Source organism: Elgaria multicarinata, chromosome 4 (genome assembly GCF_023053635.1).
Source record: "Elgaria multicarinata webbii isolate HBS135686 ecotype San Diego chromosome 4, rElgMul1.1.pri, whole genome shotgun sequence".
NCBI classification, from domain to species: Eukaryota; Metazoa; Chordata; class Lepidosauria; order Squamata; family Anguidae; genus Elgaria; species Elgaria multicarinata.
Genome location: NC_086174.1, coordinates 37,786,123 through 37,805,309, shown reverse-complemented (window position 1 = coordinate 37,805,309; position 19,187 = coordinate 37,786,123).

Here is a 19,187-nt window from a genome sequence, read left to right as displayed (position 1 = left end):
CATTGTATGGAATGGCAGGGTAAATATAAACTTGGTAGGGATGGGAAAACCAAGGATGTTTGAGCTCACCTAAATTCCCCAAACTTCACTTTGAAGCTTGGTTGAGTTCACTCCCATTTTTGTTTGTGACCTGTTTTTCAGTTCCTTCAAATATAAAAAGTGTGCACTTTCCTCCATTGACTAAAGCGTGAAAATGCTTTTAAAACAAACAAAAAACACACACATTTCAAAGTGCACATTTTTTTAAAAAAATACGCATTTTTCTACATGTGATCAGAAGTTTGGGAATGTATGAAGGTTTTTCAAAAATGTGCTCTTGTTCAGGTTTGTGAAGAGGGCAAGTTTGGATGATTTGTGAACTGAAATTGTAGGACATGGTATGGAAAGTAGATGAGAACCTTTTCAGGGGGGCTTCCACACACAGTCTTCGGGGTGCCCCGAAAGCGCTTCAGGGCGCCCCGAAAGTCCTAGAGTAGCTACCTGGTCAGAAGAGAAGGAGGAAGAGGCGGTGGTGGCGGCGAAAAGTTCCCAGGGCTCGGCGGCTTCCTTGCCACCGAGCCCAACTCCCCACCGGCCTCCTGCTGCCGGCAAAAGAGCCACCCGGGTTGGAGAGCTCGCTCCAAGATCAGAGGTAGCATGTCTCTAAATACCATTTGCTGGGGAACATGGATGGGAGAGACAGTATTGCTCTCACCTCCTGCTTGTAGGCTTCCCAGATGCTCACAATCTGGTTGGCTATGGTAGGAAACAGGACTTTGGTCTGATCCAGCAGAGCTTTCTTATGTTCTTCAATGGCTGTAGTGGCTGAGGACTCATCTACACCAAGCAGGATATTTCACTATGAAAGTGATGTATAAAAGGCAAGAGCCACACTACTGCTTTATAGTGGTACTGAAGTGCCCTGACAACGGTTGGGGCCCATGACACATCTACACCAAGCAGGATATAACATTATGAAAGCGGTATATGGTATGTGTCAATGGGCCCCAACCGTTGTCAGTGCACTTCAAGACCACTATAAAGCAGTAGTGTGGCTCCTGCCTTTTATATACTGTTTTCAGAGTGGAATATCCTGCTTGGTGTAGATGAGCCCTGACTCTCCCTCTATGCCAGTGTTCGCTCGCCAACCCGGGTGGCTCTTTTGCCAGCAGCAGGAGGCTGGCGGGGAGTTGGGCTCGGCGGCAAGGAAGCCGCCGAGCCCTGGGAACTTTTTGCTGCCGCCACCGCCTCTTCCTCCATCTCTTCTGACCAGGTAGCTACACTAGGACTTTCGGGGCACCCAGAAGCGCTTTCGGGGCGCCCCGAAGACTGTGTGTGGAAGCCCCCCCCCCCCCAGGAAACAATACGGCAGGAATAGGATCTGGCCCCATTGCCTTGCATCAGTCTTATACGAGCCCAGCATGTGCTCAAGCTTTGCACAGAAGACCTGCCAATCTAGTCATCTGTGGTTTGAATATGACCCTCATTAGAAACCCTCAGAAACAGTATACTAGGGTGACCATATGAAAAGGAGGACAGAGCTCCTGTATCTTTAACAGTGATGTAGAAAAGGGAATTTCAGCAGGTGTCAATTGAAGAGGATGAAATTCCTTCTTCATCACAACAGTTAAAGCTGCAGAAGCCCTGCCTTCTTTTGTATCTGGTCACTCTACTATAGTTAGTGTAGCTTTAACTGTTGTGATGAAAAAGGAATTTCACCCTCTTCAATTGACACCTGCTGAAATTCCCTTTTTTACATCACTGTTAAAGATACAGGAGCCCTGTCCTCCTTTTCATATGGTCACCCTTCCTTCCTTCTTTCCTTTGCTCTGAAGAAATGGTCCTACAAACTGTTCACAGCAGGAAGGACTGGCAAGCAACCCTTTCAAAGGGTCATTAAGGTTTCCTTGCTGGCACAGTAAACTCAGCACATTGTGTTGACACAGGCTGTTGAACTCATGCATAAACTCTGCACAAAAACACCAAGCATTCCTATATGAGTTTTCGCAAACTTAAGCAATCAATGACTACTGCTATCTCCAAGATCAGAGGTAGCATGTCTCTAAATACCATTTGCTGGGGAACATGGATGGGAGAGACAGTATTGCTCTCACCTCCTGCTTGTAGGCTTCCCAGAGGCTCACAATCTGGTTGGCTATGGTAGGAAACAGGACTTTGGTCTGATCCAGCAGAGCTTTCTTATGTTCTTCAATGGCTGTAGTGGCTGAGGACTCATCTACACCAAGCAGGATATTTACATTTCCAAATTTAGGGGGTCCAGAATGAAGCACAGCCCTGAAGAACACTGGCATAGAGGGAGAGTCAGGGCTCATCTACACCAAGCAGGATATTCCACTCTGAAAACAGTATATAAAAGGCAGGAGCCACACTACTGCTTTATAGTGGTACTGAAGTGCCCTGACAACGGTTGGGACCCATGACACATCTACACCAAGCAGGATATAACATTATGAAAGCGGTATATGGTATGTGTCAATGGGCCCCAACCGTTGTCAGTGCACTTCAAGACCGCTATAAAGCAGTAGTGTGGCTCCTGCCTTTTATATACTGTTTTCAGAGTGGAATATCCTGCTTGGTGTAGATGAGCCCTGACTCTCCCTCTATGCCAGTGTTCTTCAGGGCTGTGCTTCATTCTGGACCCCCTAAATTTGGATCCAAATTGGGTTGGGGGAGGTCTGGATTGGTCCGGATCGATCCGAACTGATCTGGAGCTCCGGACGCCATTTTGGGTCAAACTGCGTTTTTTCCATTGACTATTATTGGCTAGGCTTACCCTGGAGTAAGTGAACTCTGACGGACCCTGAAAGGATCGTCTATTCAATGACATCTCAGTTTGATGTGTGTATCTTGAAAAACAAAAATGTTATAGCACTTTGAAATGAGTGGATGGCATGAACAATTTAAGTTTTAAGAAAGTATTGTGACACAAGCATAGCACCGCATGCCTAAGTGGCCAGGCTCAAGATCCTATATGGAAGCTATCATGGTGCCCAGTTACATGTGTGTATCTTGAAAAATGACAGAGATAAATGCATTTCTGTAAATTCCCCCAAAATCAGGGGATGATCCCATTTCCTTCAAAGTGGCCATGACTAAGGATATATTTAGAAGCTATCATGGTGCCCATTTTCATGTTTCTATCTTGAAAACTAAAAATGTTATAGGCATTTTTCTTTTCCAGTGTAAGTCTATGGGGGGAAATCCAGACCTTCCGATCTCGCTCCGGATTTGGCTCTGGATTGGTTCGGAGGTCTGTGTCGATCTGGAGCAGTTCAGACCCAATCTGGAACGTCCAGATTGGGATCCAGAGCAGATTGGGGGGTCCCTGCACAGCCCTAGTGTTCACTGTAATGCCTGAGGGCCAGTGACAGGCAGCTGCTCCCAGTCACTCCAAGTGCAGCCCTCTGCCTCTATCTCATTCCCCGCTTTCTCTCTTTTTGCAGCAGCTGCTCATGCTCAGCAGAGGCTCTCTAGCTTTGTCTTGTTTGCTTTAGCAGTGGCTGGTTGCTGTGATCTGGGCTACCAGAGGATGCTACAGGGGTTGGGAAGTCAGGAGGCCTGCTGTTCATCAGCTCTAAGATGCCTGGGGTGGGGAAGAGGCACACATGCAGGAGCAATCGTTGAAGTAGCTGTGGGGCGCAGCAAACCGAAAAGGCAAAGAACAATGTGATTGGCTAACTACAGTGATGCACTGTGCAGCTCTTAGAGGTGGAGGAGAAACTGAATGCATGAAAGAGAGAGAGAGAGAGAGAGAGAGACGCTGGGAGTTTTTGCAGCACTGAGTAGGGCAGACCACTCTCTCAGTGATGAGGAAAGGATCTGTTCTAAATCAAGGGCCAAATGAGACTGTTGGATTTTGTCTGCATGGCAACTGACTGATGATGCTGTGCTTGGACCATGCGGAGGGGAAAACAAGCCAGAGAAGCCCTCCAGCTCAGTACAGTGTACAGCACCATTATGTGAAAGAGGAGAGGCACCCACTGCCCCCAAGTCGTGCTTGAAAAATAGTGAAGGTTACATAGCAACATGCTACCTTATCCTGAGTCAGACCATTAGTCCATCTAGTCCAGTGTTATCGACACTGACTGGCAGCAATGGCTCTCCAGGGTTTCAGACAGGATTCTTTCCTTGTCCTTCTGAGAGAAGCCGGGGATCAAACTGGGGACCTTCTGTAGGCAAAGCATTGAGCTATGGCTGTATTGCTCTGTGCAGTCAAACCAGAGATCTATTGGACTGCATTTCTATGCTCTGTATATTTCCATGTTGGTTAAACCACCTCTTTGGGTTATTGACTGCTAAAAATCCAAACATGTGCATTTTCCTTTTAAAAATGAAGAACTAAATATTCTCTGAGGCTGTAGATTCTCAGAAACCGAGTGCTTATATTATAACAGCACTTGAGTCTACAGCTCATGAACTAACACTGAATTTTAAATCTAGCTGCCAGCCAGCAGTGACTCACCTCTCTTTACAATCCATTAGGTTTGGGATGTCATGTAGCGGGGCTCTTATTCAAGACAAATAAATGCTAGTCTGGAAATGATCTGCTTTCAGAATGGCAGCTCCTTATATCCTGAATTTGAGGCACAGAGAATTTGAGGCATTGTTGTTTGTGGCATTAGTTTGTTTAAAACGTTGGTTAAATACACTGATTAATACCATAAATTATGAGAACCTGCCAGCCTGCCTACCTCCTGTCACCCAGGGAGCTTAAAGAAGTAAATACTGTTTTTAAAACTGATGTAAAATGCCAGTCTGAGATTTTAATCATGTGGGATGGAATGCAGGTCAGAGGGTTATAGGTGAGTCATATATGAAGCCTCAGGATTAAAAAGAGAGCATGGGGAAAAGCATGCTCCCAGATGAAGCTTTTCATGGTGCCATCATTCACAGATGTTTATGGGGAGTCTGGATGTTATTGTCTTCTATTCGTAATCCTTCTGTGTGTTCACACCACTTAATTCTATCTTTTTTCTTTACACAGAAAATCAATTAACAGAGAAAAGATGGAACAGCTCATGATGCTTTCTGATTCCTAGTGCTAGGAGGCCTTTGTTGAGAATGACCCAGGCTGGATCTACACTACTGCTTTAAAGCGCTTTATAACAGTTTTATAGCGCTTTAAAGCAGTTAAAGCGCTTTATAACTGTTATAATGCGCTTTAAAGCAGTAGTGTAGATCCGGCACCAGAGAGGGGGGGGGGCTTTCTACACCTAAGAATTATCCCAAGAAAATGGAGGGATTGTCCCTGCCTGCTCCTGGGATCCCCTGTGTGGCATTTGAATGCACAGGAACAATCCAGCAACAATCCTGGGGGGAAAGGCTGGTGTAGAAATGGAGAGAGAGAGAGAGAAGATGGAGAATATAAGTGGTCCCACCCACTTACTTTTGCCTTCAGCCCACCACTAGTGTTTGAGTAAATGTGGCCCTCTGGCTGAAAATTCTGCCTCACTTTGGTCTTAAGTTATCCCTTTCTAGTAAACATATTGTTTATCTCTACATTAAGGGGAAAACTCATATCCTTACCAGGCTCATATCCTTACCTCCTCATTCCTCAGGTCTTTCTATGTTCGCTACCGGCTTCTTTAGACAGTGACCAACAGCGACTACATGATTTGTAATTGAGAACTTTCCCTCTGGGCAATACTTCATAAAATTCAATGAAATTCCATGACCTAGTGGTGGAATTAATCCTGAGATTATTTTAAATGCTGCATTATATCCGTTGGTTTTTTTTAAAGTGAGACTTCAAGGGAAAAGCACAGGAGATGTCCTGGAGGTTGATGGCATCATGTAAGGACCTGCAAACTTCCATGGGTGGCTAATCATGAGTGTGAAATAAATCACTCATGTAGAGAAGCTTATTGTTACAAATGCTGGCTTTGCCACATATTTGTTAAGGAAATTGCCTGGTAATGACCTAGGAGATAAAAGTAATACCTCTTTATTGGGACTAATTGTCAAATAGGATTTCTTTGGGCAGAAGATTGGCATTAATGTGAAATCCATCACTGGGAGGAACTTCTAGAAGTCTGTGGTTGGTGTGTGTGTGTACTGCAATTTCTCTCCCCCCCCCTCCGCCAACCTCTTATGCCATCTAGCCTAATGAAGAGTTCTAGAGAAGCCAAAAGTTTGAAAAATCTGTTGTGAAATGTTGGTTGGTCCTAATAAAAGTATTGCCTAAGTATGGATTTTGGATTCTGTCACATACACACACATGCACACACGACTCTAGATTTTGGATTTTTGTTTACTTCTGGCCATCTTTGTGTTTTAATGTAAAATAGATTGCAATTTGATTACTTCTGTCTCACTTGAGCTTTGACAGTGTGATTCCTTCTGTAGGACACGTAGCACACAGCTGGTGCTGAAATATTAATGGGTAGTAAATGAAGTTCCTATCAGAATATATCCACTTATAAATACTAATGCAAAATGATTAAGAAACATTTAAAGCAGCCTGCCTGGTACTGAAGGGTGGGAGGATGTGCCAATTGAGCAAAGCGCTCATTCCTTCTAAACTAATTAATTCTGAGAACTGATATAAGTGGGACTAAATTTAGAAACATTCTTATAATTGTGTGGGAGAAGAAACTGATATACTTGCAGCATCACTTGCATTTTGAAGGGATATTATTAGAACTAAACTGCTTATGGCCACAGTACACGAATAATTCAGTCCAGCTGAGTCTTGTTCAGATAAAAGCTAATCCCTAGACTGCATTTGAGGTTTAGAAAATTCCCATTTAGGTTGTATTCATGCAGATCAACCGATATGATTGTGCTTAATCAGAGGAAGGCTTTTAACTTCAATGGGCCATACACCTGATGTACAGAGAAAGAGTCCAAGTTTAATACAGGTTCTGGACAAAACAAAAATTGTGTGAATTCCAAAAGCCACTGTCTGGCAATGCCTTTATTAGAACCAACGCAAATATCTCAGAATAGTAATCATGTCTTCGGGTTCTCCAGAAATCTTGAGGACTTTCAGATGGGGGTGGGGGAGGAATTGCATTTCCTTCCTGGTTCTCTTCCATGATTGAAGCAAGCAGAACTACACAGAGAAGAGAGCAGCAACAATGTACAGGCAGCAACAATGTGGCCTGTACATTTCAATGAGATACCACCCTCTCTAGTGGCCATTTTATAGCACAACCTCCCCTGCACATGGCAGGAAATACTGACAAACCTGACCTATCTCAAAAGAGTCGGGTTTTCTGAGGTTTATTTTGTGATGCTAAACCTGAGGAAAGGAGCAGGAAGGCAGACGTCATCATCAAAATGACCCGTGAATATCGTAAATGACCAGTAACAAGCGTGCTATAAATCGCTCGTTTAAAGAAGCTCCTTCATCGGTAGAAGTTAAGCAAAGTAGAGGGGGAGAACAAAGAACCCGGCTTCTATTGTGGCCACAAAGTCTGCATTTATTCACAGTCTTGAAATGAAGCATAGTTTTAAAGAGGATCAACACTCCCATTTCAAAAAGTGTTGCAAGTAGCCTGACCATACCAACTGGAGAAGTCCAGACTCCTCAGGGAAAAGAAGGCCAACCAGAGCAACCGGAGTTGAGGGCCAACTCACCGGTAAATCAGGGGCACCTGGCCCTGCAGTTGCGTTAGGCCTTCTTTTCTCCGTCAGCCCGGCCTTCTTCCCCAGGAAATTGGAAGTCTCGCAAGACTTCCGGCGAGACGTCCGGTTTCCCGCGAGACTTCCCAGCCGAGATCTTGCAAGATTTAGAGTGCACTAAAGACCCGGCTGGCTGGCTGCTTCTGTGCCACAGCAGCAGTAGCCATTGTGGTGGGAGCAGCAGGCAGTGCAGCACAGCAGACGACAATGACCAGCAGCGCCAAGAAGGTAGGTGGCCGGGAGCGCAGCCATCCTCTGCCCCATCTTCAGGTGTGGGCCGGGGGCCGCTCAGTTGACTGGACTGGGCGACTGGGGCCTGGGCGTGGGCCAGCAGCACAGCCATCCTATTTTCCCCCCTTCGCTTGGGAGCTGGAGGTGTGTGTTTCTGCCTTTCCCTACCTGTGGCCTCGTCGTGGTTTCTATGGTGCCCTGCTACAAAGGCTGCTACAAAGGCTGGTTAGGGTGGGTGAGTGAGTGAGGGGACAGTAGGTGGGTGGATTTTCCAGAGGTGAGTCTTATGGAGTCTCCCCCTCCATAAATGCCTCCTCTCAATCTAACAGTCTCCCTTAAAAGTCTTCTCTATTGCTCTCCTTTTTCTCCTTCCCCTTTTTTCTCACCCCCATTTTCTAGCTGTTTTATTCCCCCCCATTTTCTCTTTTACCCCCTTTTTCTCACCCCATTTTCTGACTGTTTCCTTCCCTCATTTTCTCCTTCCCCCTTTTTTCTCACCCCATTTTCTGGCTGTTTCCTTCCCTCATTTTCTCCTTCCCCCTTTTTTCTCACCCCATTTTCTGGCTGTTTCCTTCTCTCATTTTCTCCTTCCCCCCTTTTTTCTCACCCCCATTTTCTGGCTGTTTCCTACCTCCATTTTCTCCCTCCCCCTTTTTTTTACTCATCCCCATTTTCTAGCTGCTTTATTCCCCATTTTCTCCTTCCCCCTTTTTTTCTCACCCCCATATTCCAGGGCACTTTGGAAGAAAAGTCTTAAAATTTGTACAGTAAACAAAAATCAATGTTGATTTCTGAAATGTTGAATGTCTCACTCATTCTTTATTTCAGTGATTTTAATATTAAGATATCATGTAGAACACTTTTGTGTTCATTGTAAGGTGTAGAATTACACCTTACACCCCTTGGGGCCGGACATGTTGAGTTGGCCCGCCTTGGGGTGGGCATGTTGGGGTGGCCACACCTCCTCGAGGGCGGCCATATTGTCCTCCTTTTTGGTTTCAAAAATATGGTCACCCTAGTTGCAAGTGCATTCATGAGGTTCGAACAAATCAATCAGTTCAGTATTGTTCAAAGTGTGAAAATGTATATAGCTACATAGTGAACAGAGACATTGGGTTTCATTTCTAAGGCAAAAATAGTCTGGTCCTAATCCAAAGCTTTTTGTGCAGGGCAGCAGCCTCTGTGCACATGCAAACTTGTCAGACGGCAGACACTGGCTGCTTCCAGATTAGATTTTTTATTGTGCAATCTCCCTGCCTCATTCATTGAATTTTAGGGAAGTCCCAGCGATGTCACCTTCTGTTTGTAATCCTCCTGTGCTTTCTCAGTGCTTCTTCCATTTTCTTTCTTACCAGAAAAAAAATCCATTAATAAGGAAAAAAGAAGGAATAGCTGCACAATGACTCTTGGTTCGTAGCAATAGGAGCTATCCATCTGGAAGCACCCATGGTCACTGTTTATCTCGCTGAACACCTCTTTACGCAAAGGGAGATGGGAGGTTGCATTCTCCTTGTGCTGCTGAGCAGTGCAACATGCCTGTGTTTTTTAAAGAGGCAGAAAGATCCATAGTGCTATTGCACCTCCTCCCCATTAGCCTTGCAAACCTCAGTCCATCACCTAGGAATGGATATTGTGTTGGCAGCACTGGGAATGGTGCACTAAGAATCAACTGTGAGGCCTTTAATCATCTGAATAACAGGAACAGTGAACACAGAGCAGTATGCTTCTGATGTGAAGTAATTTCCGTCCCAGACGTCCGGTCTTATTTGCAGTGCTAGCCTTGCAGAGGTTTTTACATGTGAAGTGAAAACTAAAACAGGGAAACAAGTGTCTCCTCTGGAATCTGTCCACTGTTTCTTCTTGTAACAGAAATGTGCCAAGAAAGGAAATCCAAAGAAAATGGGCAGAAAAGGCAGAGAGAGAGAGAGAGAGAGAGAGAGAACGATGGAGAGATGTTAGGCTTCGGGAATACAAAAGTGGTGATAAAGTGGGTAAACTGAAACTAGACAGGAGAAAGCTGTGTGCAAATGGACTTCTGATTTCACAAGGATGTGATACAATCCTGTCCTTTATTTTTATAGCTTCAGAATATATATATATTCAATCTAAAAAGTGTATGCCTGCACATGTAGCCAAGTCCGGCAGACCTCTGGCTTCAGCTTTGCAACTGGTTCACCCCATGACCCTCTTTACGGGAGGTTTTTTTTAATCATGCACTCATGGTCTGTCACGCATGGAAGTTCGCGGGTCCTTTTCACAATGTAATCAATCTCAATTGTTTTAAACTTTATTCTGCTGTTTTTTAACTCACCAAAAATGCAGTAATATTCCCGGAATTTTGCAATATTGCAGCGCCATCTACTGGCTGTAGAAATGGAACATATGCAACTTGCCCAACAAACAAATGGCAAAAAAAGAAAAAAGAGAGTATTGACTCAAGTATAATCCTGCAAGAACTCCAGGAGAAGAAACCCCAGCAAGGGTGGGAGATTTTAGCTTCAATGTAGAGTAGCCCCACAATTTGGCTCCCTCAAAGGAGACATTTTTTGAAGAGCTAAATTTCTCATGAGAATATGGTACAGTTGGATCAAAATTATTGAAAATATAAAACCATGTTGACAGCACATATGAAACGCCTAGCTAGTTGTGTATTTGCATTCATTAAAAACCTTGTGATTTAAACAAGTATAACACTTTTGTGACTATTTCTACATGGCGGGAGTCATGTGAAAGAAACAGTCAAGATCAGTGACATGTTTAATTGAATAATATTTTCCCAACACCAATTGAAGTGGAAACAAATGCCTGAGTTAGTGCTAAGGTTTTAACAACAACACCTGTATCATCGTAAAACTTACAACACATTTATGTTGCTGTCCTAGTAGTAGACTTTTTCAGAGACTGAGTAGCTATGACTACAGGACACTGAAGATACACACTACGATATGGCACACAGCTACTGCTTCCTACTTATTCACCATGACCAGACCAATATAGCAATATGATCATTCATGCTAGAGAATTTCTTATCTGGGTATTGGTTTTTTTCAGTATGGTTTCAGGACAGCGTGGAAGCTATTCAGCTCAACCTAATCCCTGAACTAGTTCACTTGCAGCTAAAGCATGATCACAGACTGCAATGGTTGAATTTGATTTAAGCAGCCTAACGCTGCACCAGTTTACAACCCAAGTGTGGAGGAACCCGAAAGGGCAGGTTCCCTTGGTTCACTGAGTGGCGGTCAAAGACTCTCAAAACACAATTTATCTCATCTTGGAAAAGTTTTATTACAAGCAGCCTGCAGTGCTGCAAGGTGGCAAACCCTATAGGATCTGAAGGACTGCCCACTAGTTGCAGGCAAAGCTAAGATACTTATAGGGTAACATCCTTAGAAGCAACAACAGAACTTCCTCATATAATAAACCAATCATAATACAGTTTTGCAATACAGTAACCAATGGTAAACAAGGCATTTTTGCATGTGCAGAGTGCAGATAATTCTAAGACTAGGAAAACAATACGTAGATTGCAATCCTGGAACATCTGTTCCTTTGTGGTTACTACTCTTCCTGTCCTCACTGGGAGGTTCACACTCTGACTAATGTGTCAACACTTCTTGTTGGTTGAGCAAGTGTTGCTCAATATATTTTCCATTACAGTTTGGGTCAAATTGCTATAGAACTTACTTTCTAATAGAAAGGGCTTACATCAAAACAGGGTGGGCACAGATAAAACAGCGCATTCACACATTTCCTCGACACAAGGCTATAGAAGGCATGATAAATAACCACTTTGTTTCGGAGGAAGGGCAGACAGTTATCCCAAGGGAAAAATGAAAAAACAGGAGTCAAGTTGCAAAGCTGTCAGTTTTAGGCTAAAGGTGGAAGTACTTCCTTGCTTTGAGAACAATTTGGGCCAGGTGACAAAAAATATTTTATTATTTATTTATTTATTACATTTTTATACTGCCCATCAGCTGAAGCTTTCTGGGCAGTGCACAATTAAAAACCATAAAATACAAGTATAAATTTAAAACATTAAAAGTTTAAAAGGCAATATAAAACCAGTTACATGAGAATAATAGAATCATAGTAGAATTGGAAGGGGCCTATAAGGCCATTGAGTCCAACCCCCTACTCAATGCAGGAATCCACATTAAAGACCAGGGAAAGCCTGTGTAAAAAGCTATGAATTCAGGAAACGTTTAAAAGATATTATGTTTTCCGCTTACCAAACCACACGAGGGAGGGTCTTTCAGAGGGTGGGTGCCACCACAGTTGCACAAGACCAGTTGCACAAGAGGTTTGGCACCTTTCTGTACGATGGAAGTCCAAAGCATTTGAGATTTTTTTGGTCTACGGAAAAAAACTAACTAAGGAAAGACATGATGGCAGTTGATAGAATTGTGAACAATAGCAATGGTCAGAAAATTATTTCTCTCCTGATAGTAGGTCTAGGAGGTCACCCAATAAAACTGATTTATGGTAGGCCAAGACACACAAGAGAAGGCCCTTTTCCCACACAATACATTTTTAATGTATGGTTGAGCTAGCATCAAGGGTGAACATAGTAGGGGCACCTGTTCCTTGCTTCTTCTTACCCCCCATTGAAACCTGCTTGTTCTCCTGCCTCTTGCTCTGGCCCAGGCAGTGGTGATGGTGAGAAAAAAAGAGCAACTTTCTTCCTGGCAAGCGAGCGAACAGGTGGAAGTGACCATGTGTTTGTTTCCAGGATGGTCTCAGTATAGCAAGAAAGGTATGCAGCTCAACCCAATCCCTAAGCATGCACACCTGGCAGTTAAAACTACTGTTCTATTCATTTTTATTTGGAGTTCCAGAAAGTAAAGTCATGTAGCAGAGTGTTCAAGGCCTAACAAAGGAATCGTATCTGTTAGCAGCTTGCCTCAGAAAAATGTCCCCACTGTTAACCTCAGGTGGTGAAGCCTGGGCACATTTATTTATTATTTTATTTGTTTATTACATATTGCGACTGCCCAAGAGCCATGCAGGCCTCAAGATGGTTTGTTCTTGTTTATTCATTATGTTTATATCCTGCTTTTCCTCTATGGAGCTAAATTTATTGATACTCAATTATATATTACATTTATAACCTGCCTCTTTTCCTCTTCAAGGAACTCAAAGCAGCATATATGGTCCTTCTCTCTGTTATAGATGGGAAAGCCTGAGGAAAATGAGAAAATGACAGGGAGGGGGGTGACTGGGAAAAAGACCCCCATTCCCCCCCCCCGGGTTTTGGAAATTTGTGGGGGATGACTCCCCCCACAGTGAATTTTGGGGTTTTCCCTGCTTTATTTTTCATACCTTCACATTTCTACTTGTCCTCTCATTTTATCCTCCCAAGAACCTTGTGAGGTAAGTCAGGCTGAGAAATAGTAACTGACTCCAACCTCACTCAGCAAGGTTCATCACTGAGCATGGATTTGAATCCAGGTCTCCCCAGTCCTAGCTCAACATGCTAATTGTTACACCACACTGTATTAATAGAAGGGGCACAAAGCAATCGCCATTGCACTGACTGGGAGGGGGAGGGAAAGGGGTGAAATCCTTCTCCCCCAGTGCGACAGGCCTGATCTAGTTCCCCCCGCCCCACAACAAACCCATACATCTGTTTTAACTTTTTTAAAAAAATGCAGGAGAGCTTGATATTCAACATGACCTGCCAAATTACATATTGAGAAACTTCCTGTATTGAGAAACTTCCCTTTTTCCCCTTTCTGTCTTGTCTGTTAGAGATGCAATCCTGCCTGTTCTTTGTACAGAGCACTTGGCGTAGTTTTTAAATGCTTAATTCTGTATTAAATGATAATAAACAAGATGACAAATGAGCCAAGTCCCAAATCAGCTGGCATTATCAAGCACATTTCATCTTTAAAAGAGAGAACCAATTTTGCTGTTTTTCGAGTTGACTTCCCACATTTGTGTTTAGACTTGGAGCAGGATGGAAGAACAATTGATGGTAATTGGCGTTTTTGTACTGGGATCTAAAGATGCTTGATATGACTGCCAATGATTGTGAAGGCACCACCTATCCAGTATCTCACATGGCAAACACACTCACCTGATCTCTATGAGTGTCAAGTATGAACCTTTCTTGTGACCTGTATACAACCTTTAAAAGACAGAAAACTAGATTTATGTACGGCCTTAAGGTCATTATTCTAGTAATGTTATCCAAAGGTTTATTTTACAGTTGATGAAGGACTGGGTCCTGATGTCAACCCTACACAAGTGGTTGTGCATATTGGGTTGTCGTAATGACCTACTTCCTCCACAACTGTAAGAAATACGTGTGATTCTCTTGCTGAGTGTGCAGTATAGGGCAAGTGTCTTTTATCCCCATTTTGTCATTTCCTTGCTAATCGGCAGAGTAGCTGAATTCACTCTATGCATTACCGCCTTGCTTTTCATTTCAAAAGCACTCATGGAGCATGCTGCTGAATTTAGCACTTGGGAAATAGAAACGAAGGTGGTAATGCAACTGCTCTGGGTATAACCTATAAAACCTTACACAGCTTGGGACCACAATACCTGACGGAATGCCTTTCCTGTCATGAACCTACCCAAACTCTATGTTCAACATCTAAGGTCCTCCTCTGGGTACCTACTCCAGGGGAAGCTCAGAGGGTGGCAACAAGAGAGAGGGCCTTCTCTGTGGTGGCCCCCCAACTGTGGAACATTCTCCCTGATGAGGCTTGCCTGGTGCCGACATTGTCATCTTTTCAGCGCCAGGTCAAGACTTTTCTCTTCTCCCAGGCCTTTAGGGATATGTAATGAGTCTGTGTCTGTTTTTTTTTTTTTTTTTTTGGCTCATCGTTTTTAAAGTTGTTATAGTGCTTTAAAATGTATGTGCATTTTGCATGTTTTGTGGTTTTAAATTTTTGTATATTTTTTTACATGTTTTATCTTATGTGAACCACCCAGAGAGCTTTGGCTATGGGGCGGTATACAAATTCAATAAATAATATTAATAATCCTGAATGGGGTATAAAACCAGAAGAAAATGTAATCTATTGACGGTTGATACATTAATGTTACATTAATAACAATATTACTTTTAATAATTACTGCACTATCCATATACTGTAGAGATATGTATGTGACATAGACAGGTCCCTAGACAGGTCCCCCAAGAGGGTTGGGGGGTCCCTTCTGAACAATGTGGAGCAGGGGGGCAATTGCAGGACTGAAGACTTGTCCCAAATTGGGTAGATCTCTGCTTGATCTGGGGAAGTTCCCTCCCCCCACCTTGTACAAATAAAGAGGATCTTTGGGGGGTGTATTTAGAGTACACAACTTTTGGATTGTTTTTACAGACATGTTCCTGGATAAAAGAAATCCATTGAAAACCAAGGATTTGACCCAGGGCTAGGTCTACACTACTGTTTTATAGCACTATTGAAGTGCACTGATAACTGTTGGGGCACAATCCACAGTCCATATACCGCTTTCATTGTGTTATATTCTGCTTTTTATTCCACATTTGTAATGATTTGACACAAGGTGTAGATCCAGGCCCAGATAGCTGATTCTTCACTTTAAATTCACTAGCTCTCCTTCCAGTTCTAATTCAACTGGTTCTGCAAGCCAGGTATTTGGCCTCTTAACTATACCTGGCAGTTAATGAACAACCCAACCTTTTCTTGTTCTCCAGTTACTTTAACTGATCACCAGTTTTGACAATTTACTTTTTTACTGTTTTCTTGCCTTTCAATCCACTCTAGGAATAAGTATCTTCAGAGACGTCTTAATTCATTTATAGGCAAAGGTTAGTCCTATTTAGAGTAGACCCATTTAAATGGTTGGGATTTAAATTAGACTAATATTACATACAACCCAAAGTAGCCAGGCAGCTTTTGCCAGGGCTCATGATAAAATCTTTCTTAAAGAGTTCAGTCTCAAGAACACCCATCAGAGAATTAAAATGATCATAGAATCAAAGAATAGTAGAGTTGGAAGGGGCCTAAAAGGCCATTGAGTCCAACCCCCTGCTCAATGCAGGAATCCACCCTACTGCATCCCTGACAGATGGTTTGTCCAGCTGCCTCTTGAATGCCTCTAGTGTGGGAGAGCCCACAACCTCCCTGGGTAACTGGTTCCATTGTCATACTGCTCTAACAGTCAGGAAGTTTTTCCTGATGTCCAGCCGGCATCTGGCTTCCTGTAACTTCAGCCCGTTATTCTGTGTCCTGAACTCTGGGATGATCAAGAAGAGATCCTGGCCCTCCTCTGTGTGTGACAACCTTTCAAGTATTTGAAGGGTGCTATCATGTCTCCCCTCAATCTTCTCTTCTCCAGGCTAAACATGCCTAGTTGTTTCAGTCTCTCTTCATAGGGCTTTGTTTCCAGACTCCTGATCATCCTGGTTGATGTTTAGCATAGATGGGTTGGTTACACATGAAAACCCCGTTTAAAAGATGGGTTGAGTTTTATTAATGACACACATCAAGAAATACTGCAAATAGAAAGGAAAAAGCAAAGGAGCAAATAATCATTTAAACCACACACACACACACATACACACACACACACACACACACGCAGAGAGAGAGACAGGTGGATAACCAAGGATGTCCTCCAGAAATGACCATGCTGGCGGGGATGATGGGGGTTGTAGTCCAACACATCTGGTGGGCACCAGGTTGGGGAAGGCTGACCTAGGGTATAGGACAACTATGGACCTTATTATTATTATTATTATTATTATTATTATTATTATTTATTTAGCACCATCAATGTACATGGTGCTGTACAGAGTAAAACAGTAAATAGCAAGACTGCCGCATAGGCTTACATTCTAATAAAATCATAATGAAACAATAAGGAGGGGAAGAGAATGCAAACAGGCACAGGGTAGGGTAAGCAGGCACAGGGTAGGGTAAAACTAACAGTATAAAGTCTGCACAACATCAAGTTTTAAAAGCTTTAGGAAAAAGAAAAGTTTTTAGTTGAGCTTTAAAAGCTGCGATTGAACTTGTAGTTCTCAAATGTTCTGGAAGAGCGTTCCAGGCGTAAGGGGCAGCAGAAGAAAATGGACGGAGCCGAGCAAGGGAAGTAGAGGCCCTTGGGCAGGCGAGAAACATGGCATCAGAGGAGCGAAGAGCACGAGCGGGGCAATAGTGTGAGATGAGAGAGGAGAGATAGGAAGAAGCTAGACTGTGAAAAGCTTTGAAGGTTAACAGGACCTACATGAAAGCAGAGGCAAATGGCAACAGGAGAACTCCAGTATTTTTATTTATTTATTGCATTTCTATATTGCAGTAGATATGCAACAAATGTGTAACAGACCACTACAGCATTAATGTCTCTCTATCAGTACAAGCCTGTACATATCTTCTCCAAAGTATGTCTCACTGAGTTCAATGGGGCTTATACCTAGTTAGGTGGGTTGGGGCTTGCAGCCTGTGACCCTGTTCAGACAACATGCTAAGTCATGGTGGTTAAGCATTTTGAGCTAAACATTATGGCTTAGTGTGTCATGCGAACTATGACTTAGCATATTGTGTGAACTATTCCTAACCATGGTGGATGTTGTGTGAACAGGCCCATCGTTACACAAACCTGAAGGTGTCTATATGCCCTATTTACCCTGTCGTGGCTGTGCATTGGTGCTGCATTATTTATATGCTGCAGTTGCCAACTGACAACCATGAAAGGCTTTCCAAACTGTGCCTTTTGAAAGTGTCGATTTAACGTGACTTTCCCCTTTGCTCTGAGGTCACCATGTTGTTTCTTCGTGTGTCAGTGGTGACCTTGGTTCGGGCTACGCAAGTGGCCATCACTCTGGGCAGATCAGGTAAGTGCAGGAGCACAGGGCAGGGGGCAGGGTTGACAAGCCAAAAGGCCACCAGCGCTGCGGTTTTTCTGGCCAGATGGCCTGAGCTCCCTTCTGCCGTCACTGCTGCGGGGTTTGGGGTGAACTGAATATCAATGCATAAGAACATAAGAAGAGCCCTGCGGGATCAGACCAAGGGACCAACTAGTCCAGCACTCTGCTCACACACTAGCCAACCAGCTGCCAGCCAGAGCCCAACCCTCCCACCCATGTTCCCCAGCAACTGGTACACACAGCCTTACTGCCTCGAATACTGGAGATAGCACACACCCATCAGGGCTAGTAGCCATTGATAGCCTTCGCCTCCAGGAATTTATCCACCCCCCTTTTAAAGCCATCCAAATTGGTGGCCATCACCACATCTTGTGGTAGTGAGTAGTTTAACTACGCGCTGTGTGAAGAAGTACTTCCTTTTATTTGTAGCCAACCAGCTGTCTGTGGGAAACCCACAAACAGGACATGAGTACAATAGCATCCTCCTGCCAATGTTCCCCAGCAACTGGTATGCATAGGCGTACTGGAGGTAGCATATAGCCATCAGTGCTAGTAGACATTGATAGCCTTTGCATCCAGGAATTTATCCAACCCCCTTTTAAAGCCATCCAGATTGTTGGCCATCACTACATCTTGTAGTAGTGAGTTCCATAACTTAACTATGCACTATGTGAAGAAGTACTTCCTTTTATTTGTCCTGGATCTCCCACCAATCAGCTTCATGGGATGACCCCGGGTTCTAGTATTTTGAGAGAGGGAGAAAAATGTCTCCCTATCCACATTCTCCACACTATGCATAGTTTTGTATACTTCTATCTGGTCTCCCCTTAGCCTCTTTTTCCCAAGCTAAACAATCCCAGTTGTTGTAACCTTCCCTCATAGGGGAGATGCTCCAGTTTCTTAATTGTTTTAGTTGCCCTACCCACCTTTATTCATCAGTAAAGACTTCTAGGCTAATATTGCCTTTGTGTATTTTTCTTCTCTTTTGGAGACTTTTCATGTGTGTGAGTGTGCGGGGTGGGTGGGTGGGTGTGGGTGTGGAGTTGCCATATATCACAAAAGAACTGTGAACTCTTGGGAATCCTGGCCTCCTCCTTAACCTGACTCGCAAGCCATCACCTCCCACAGTTTTGCCATCCCGTCCTTATACACATGGGAAACAATGGAATCAAATTCAGAGCAAATTTCAGCCCATTCTCCTCATCTTAGGTATACTCATCCTGCAGAAGTCAACTATCTACAGGTTTCCTCCCAAGGACTTGAGTTTAGGATTGAAGCTTAAGAGCCTGGTGGTCCATCTTTACTTTGAAGGAAGCACCCTTGAGTTCAATGGGAGCTACTTCCAAGAAGAGGAGTGCTTCCAGACGTGGCTTTTATAGTGCAATTGCCCCGTCTCATTCACGGAATCCTAACACTGCACCGCCAAACTTTGCGATCTTAATGTTGTGCAGTGTATTAGGATCTCAGTGCTAGCAGGAGAGTCCGA